Source organism: Larus michahellis, chromosome 6, assembly GCF_964199755.1.
Source record: "Larus michahellis chromosome 6, bLarMic1.1, whole genome shotgun sequence".
In the NCBI taxonomy this organism is placed as follows: domain Eukaryota; kingdom Metazoa; phylum Chordata; class Aves; order Charadriiformes; family Laridae; genus Larus; species Larus michahellis.
In genome coordinates, this window is record NC_133901.1 from 7,676,771 (window position 1) to 7,683,246 (window position 6,476).

A 6,476-nucleotide genomic window follows, 5' to 3' on the forward strand; every position below is an offset into this window, starting at 1 on the left:
CTCACAGCAGAGGGGCTCCAGCCTCTGATCATCTTTGTGGCCTCCTCTGGACTCGCTCCAACACGCCCATGTCCTTCTGATGTTGGGGACTCCAGAGGTGGAGGCAGCACTGCAGGGCGGGGGTCTCACCAGAACAGAGCAGAGGGGCAGAATCCCCTCCCTTGCCCTCTGGCCACGCTGCTGGTGATGCAGCCTAGGATGTGGTTGGCTTTCTGGGCAGCAAGCACACACTGCCAGCTCATATTGAGCTTCTCATCCACCAACACCCTCAAATCTTTCTCCTCAGAGCCGCTCTTAATCTATTCTCCACTCAGCTTGTATTTGTGCTTGGGATTGCTTTGACCCACGTGCAGGATCTTGCACTTGGCCTTGTTGAATTTCATGACGTTCACACACCCCTACCTCCCAAGGTCCCTCCGGATGCAATATTTGCTTGGTCTTCTTTTAACCACACTCATGACAGAAAGCAGATTCAGGACATTTCCACATAGCAGTTTGTGCCCTTTGCCTGTGTTCATTTCATAGCTGGAAGCACCAAGGGTCCCGTGGAGAAGAGCTGAGCAAGGCCAGCTCAGGTCTGGAAGCTGCACAGTCATGTGGAAGCAATTAGCAGACTCAAGCTCTACCTCTGAAGCCTTCACCACAGTACCACATTCCCAGAAGAACTTGGATTCTCTGTCTGACATGGTCAGATGCTCTCTGGCTCTGGCCATGCTCTCAGGCTCTGGCCATCATCAGCTATGACCTATCTCACTGCAACCAGCATCAGGCATTCATGGATCCAGACAAATAACCAACGGTGTTGGCTTGCAGCTAATCAGCAACCTTCAGCAATATTTGAAAAAGCTGCCAATATTGACCAAATACATTTTTTCAAATTACAGATTCATAATAAAAAAAAGCTTTTCCTCCTTGATTTTATAGGAAAATTAATTTATGATGTCCATATTTGCCATTTATATTATTTGTAGAGCCTCAAATTCAAAGGTGGTCAAAGGAAAAACAAATACAAGGGAAATCAATGCCATAGGTATGCTCTGTAAGCGGCAGCTGAGGCAGAACTCTCTAGAGGGACAAGAGTCCTTGTGTTTTCTTACCTGCCAGCGTCAGGGGAAGAAAAACACAAGAAAAGCCTGAAATTTTCAGGTTTTCACTCTTGGGACAAGGTCTAACTCACAGTTGTCTTTTCCTATGCCAGCTCAAGGTTGTTTGAACTTGAGTTTTCTTCCTTCTCTGAAAAAGAGTGTAACACGTGCCCTGAAAATGGAGACTTTCTTCCCCTAAATATCTGTGAAAGAGTACTTTTGGGAGTCCAGCTGCATGGCGGCAGGCTGGGTGAGCACACACGAGTGCCCAGAGCTCCACCAAAGCACCGTGCAGGACAAGGATGCAGAAGCCTCATCTCTTCATTGAGCTCTTTAGATTTCTCCTTCATCTCCCCCTGTCTGAGCAAGAAAAGAAATAAGCTTAAAAATTAATGTTCTCGTTTCCCCTCTCCCCACCCCTGCTTTGTTTGTTCGTCGGAGCTGGAGAGAAAACAAAGCTTTTTCATTATTTACTGCCACTTTAAATTTTTGATAGTAGTCAAAGGCAGATGCACCGCATTAAAGGGTACCAGCTTCCATTATCTAACAGAAAAGTTAATAGCAGGAACTTTGCAGTGTGTCAGATTCGCAAGTAAGCGTATGGACACACTTGGGTTTGTGAGATGAATCCTCTGCCACAGTAAAGGCTGAGCTTGTCAAATGAATTATTGAGGCAGTAACTGCAAATTAACACAAATTACACGCAGTTATCAGAAGGAAACTTTCTGATTTTTTTTCCCCTCAAAGCTTCTAGAACTGAAGTGGGAAAAGCTTCAGAAATTCTACCTCCCAAGAAGTAAACACCAACACATGCTCTTACACAGCTTTGCAAGCAGTGAGTTAAAAGACACAGCTGAAAGAGGAAAACATACTTCAAGACTAAAATTATTGAGTAGTATTATACCAAAGGGCTGATGCATGCCGACTTCGGGTATCGTGCTGTGCCAAGCTCAGTTACAACTCCTGCCTCTCCCTGAAAGTGCAAAGCCAGCGCTTTTTACAACAGAATTACAGTTCTTGACAAAGCAATTCCTACCCATCCCCAGCTCCAACTTTACCCGTGCTTGCTTTGTCCCACAGGGCCAAAGGAGTCCAAGCTGAGTGCACTGAGAACAGAGGTGTTTCCTGAAACCCACCTGGAAACGAGCAGCTGAATCTGCAAACGCGTTAAGAAGGTTGCCGTCTCTACTTTTAATGGTATCACTGGGCTTGCGAGATTCATAATTTGTGACTACCAGTTTACAAATAAACAATGAAAATTTGTTATTAAAAAGATTCTTCAAAACAGAAGACTAAAAACCCCACATTGTCTTATTCTTCTTCTTCTTCTGGAATGCACAATTCTCCAAAGGTTCTTGTACTAACAGCCAAGACCTGTCTGCTTCCCAGACTACTAGTCATTACAAAAATCAGGTTTACAAACAAAAACCGCTTGGTAGTAATTCCCCTATATAAATTAAAATAGAAATTTATGTTTGTTTGTCCTATGTACATCACCTGGGGCAACCAGAGAACTCATGGATATTTTTCACATTAACTAATCCCTCCAGTTTTGGTAGAATAATTTCATCTAGGTGAACTTCTCAGAACTACCTTCGGAGTCTCTCATGAGGGAGTTTTCTGTTCCAACCTGAGAAATACTCTGAATTTTCATTTATTTCTTCCAATGAAAGCTCATGTCTTTCTCTCATCACATCATATGCAATTTGCTCTATATTCCACTGGCCAGGTTTTTTTCCCCAGTTCCAATGGCACAAAACCTGTCACCTTGTGAAGAAGTTGGAAGGTTACGGTCCTATCTGGGGTGTTGCAGCTAACCCTTTCATTCGCAGAGGTTCCCTCCTCTGGGGCATCTTTTCGAAGTCTGCAGATCTTGATGCCTGGGTATGATGTGATTGATGTGGACATCTAAGCCCTGGTGTTATAGTAATTGCCATCTCTGTCACTGTATCTTCAGGGTTTCGTCTCCATTATCTCAAAGAGCTCTGGATGTCTGAAACTATAGGACTGTTAACAAAAAATACAGAAACAAAAAAATAAAAAAAGGAAAAAAAATCAGTGCATCTCTAGGCAAAGAGATTGCTTCTTATTGCTCTGCTGAAAATAGTTCAAGATTACATTGCAATCTTCAAGATTCATAGTAAAACCTCAAAAATAAGTTTCCCTTCTCCTTTTCAGTTGAGCCTCTTGCTTTCTTTGCAAGCAAAAACTTTGCCTGGAAAAGCAAGCTGCAGCCCCAGCAGCTCAAACCCTGCAGCTCTAACCCTTCCCACAACTGGGCTTTTCACAAGTATTTTTTTTTGTCTCTGTGGATAATCAAGGACCACTAGAAATGAGCACACACTATGTTTGCCGAACAACTGAATACAAGCAGCCTCTCCTCTAACAACGTCAGCTCTTTCACTTAAAAAAAGAAAGTATAGTGAACTACTCTTTCAGCTTTATCTTCCCCTTTTTCAGATCCTTTCCTAAAAACTTCACACCCCAAGGTGTCTGCAGTTTGTACTGTAAGTTATTGCTTCAACCTAAAACTCATCACAGAAAATCTAAAATTATTAGCTTTTTTCTTAATAAAATGAAAAAAACCAAGCAAGATATAGATTAATATTTATAAGGGTTTTTCTGATGTCTCTAATTAATATTAATAAAACAGCACATAAACAGATAAACATATTCCAAAAATCTTATAGCAATAACAAGCATCTGATCCTATTTGTTTTAAATGGAAATCTTTTCGCCGACAATAGGGTGAGTAAATTGCTAGCAACAATCCCAGCAGTTATAACTGCTCACATTGCACATATTTCCACTACAGAGAAAAATACAGCGTGTCCTGGACCTGTTTCCACCTAGTTCTAGATCTTGTGCAAAACTTGTCGCAACACTTTTTTCTATTTTTTTTTTCTATTTCTTTGCCCAGTCTTTCAATGACTAGAAAGATGTATTTTATGTTACGTTACCTGTATATAAACCTTATGACCATAATTCCCTCTGGCCAGAGCACTCATTTTAGCAAGATGTCCCCCATCTGCCATACTCTCTGCCCTCCAAGTTGTCTCTTGCTTTTTCCAGGAGCACAACTGTAATTCAAAATTTTTAGGAGGTCCTCAAAATTCACTTCACAACTGTTTTAATTTGTTATTATTGTTTTTACACTGATTTTAAGAGAAAAGGAGTACATCAGTGGATCCTTTTAAATCCATCTACGTGGCGCAAAACCTTTGATACTAATTAATTCATAAAATTAAAGTCTTCAATATGGTTTCAGAAATCAGTGACTGCAAATATGTTCATGGCAACTAAACAGGCAGGGACTGGTAGGGTCTGGTTTTGGATCTGTTGCTCGCTTTTTTGTGCAATCCCCTTTTGAATGTTCCAGAGCAATGAGCCTCCACGGCCGCCTGCAGCAGCAAACTGCAATGCTCACTTTGCACATCCGTGCTGTTTTAAACCTTATCCGTACGATGTTATTGCATTTCTTGCTCCCTGGTTCTTAATTGCAGAGTCTGGTGAGAAGCAGACTGTGCATCATTGCCTGGTAGACCAAAGTCTCTGCTACAATAATGACAAATCACAGCAATTAGTTAGCGTGGATCCCAGCAATGCTTTACAATGCGACCAGATCAGGTTGTTAATTTGCTTCAGGCACTACCTGACCTCTGCTTATCTACCCCCTGTTTCAGGAGAATTACATTTGAAATCACCATAATTGCCTGGACGACATGAGGATCTCATCTGAAATCAATTCATTCAGTTTCCCCTTCCGTGTTTCTAATATTGTTTCTGAAGTATCATGACAATTTAAAATAATTATATTTTAATTAGTGCTGATTTTCAGTGGAAGTCATGCACAGCCACTTAACAACTTCCACATTAGTACCCAAATAAGTTCCTTGTGATTATCTGGAGACTCAAAAGCAGAAATAATGAGATATTGGTGTAAGCTTTGTTGAGTTCTTTTTATAAAGATCTCTAACAGATTGTATAAGCAGCACATATATGTCAGAGGGAGAGAAATAGGCAAAATTAGGACAGACAACAAAAAAAAACCCCCAAACATGCAAACTAGAATTCACAATTGTCTAGAACATCTGCTTTAAATTTACTTTATCATTTTTAGTAAGAAATAACAGCACGTTAAAGGATGACAATATACGGTCAAGTATTTCAGCTCTTTTTGTAAAACACACATAAAGGTTATTTGATTTTCTTTGTTTTTAAGTTTCTAGGAGTTATTTAGAGAATGTGCCTATTCAATACCTTCTTTTTTAGCGTTGGGTATCACCTGTTAGTCCCCAAACACCCAGCAAGGTCCCCGCTCCTGCCTTCATCACCAAAGCAGAGGTGGGACAAACTGGGTGAGTTAGCACAGCAGATGGGGACCTTGGGCAACGAGCGACTCGGAACTGCAATCAGTACTGCTGCAACTTCGAACAGATAATGTATTACCAGATTTTCTGAAGATCACTCTGAAAATTTATGAAACGGTCCTTGTAATTGTTTTCCTCCCTCAGGTGCGGTGTGCGAAGCCCTCTCTGCCCAAGCGTGGCAGCGGTTCCCAGCAGCAGCCTCGGCTGTTGCAGATCAGTTTTTCCAGCCCCAAACCCACCACAGCTAATGTTGCTTTGCTCCTTTGAAGTGTTTTTTAACGAGGGATCTCAAAGCATTTTTAGCACCTCCTTTATGAGTTACCAGATATAGCTGCATTTGTTTCACCAATGCAGAGATTCACCAGTTACGGGTATTCACCGGGAATGAAAGTCAAATGTCCTAATTAGTCACGCAGTCCACTAATCACTTGATTGTCTTAATTTCCTGAAGCCAAAACAATTTAATTTTAAGTTTTGGGGGTACTTGTGCACAGCAGGATATTAGCTTGAATTAGGATATGTAGTTAAAAAGGAAGTGCATTAATTTCCCTAGAAAAGCTTTTTGTTTTGAATACAATGGCATAAAACCCCACCATAGCTAAGTAGCAGTGGTACATTGCTGATGTATCTACGTACTTTCTTTGACAGCCTGAATTACGGAAGTGCTTTTGCACCCAAAAGGAAGAACAGTCATGTTGCTCCTAGACTAAAACTGTCTGTGAGCAATTCATTTTGCAGAAACAAAGCAGAGCTTTAGAGAGTGGGTATTTAAATGACATGGCATTACTCCTAAAGGAAATATTACTGACAACAGCATGCAAATGTTTGGTATAGCATTTGGCACAAAGAGAGAACATATGGTATTTAATGCAAGCAAATTAAACAGCTCTACGCTACAGTCAACTGGAGATGCATCCTACTGTAGCAATCCTGAATCCAGTATAAATGATTTCCCTCTAGATTTGCACCTGTATGAAATTGGTTGAACATATGCATGGTTCAAGCAAGTATCTATTGTTAA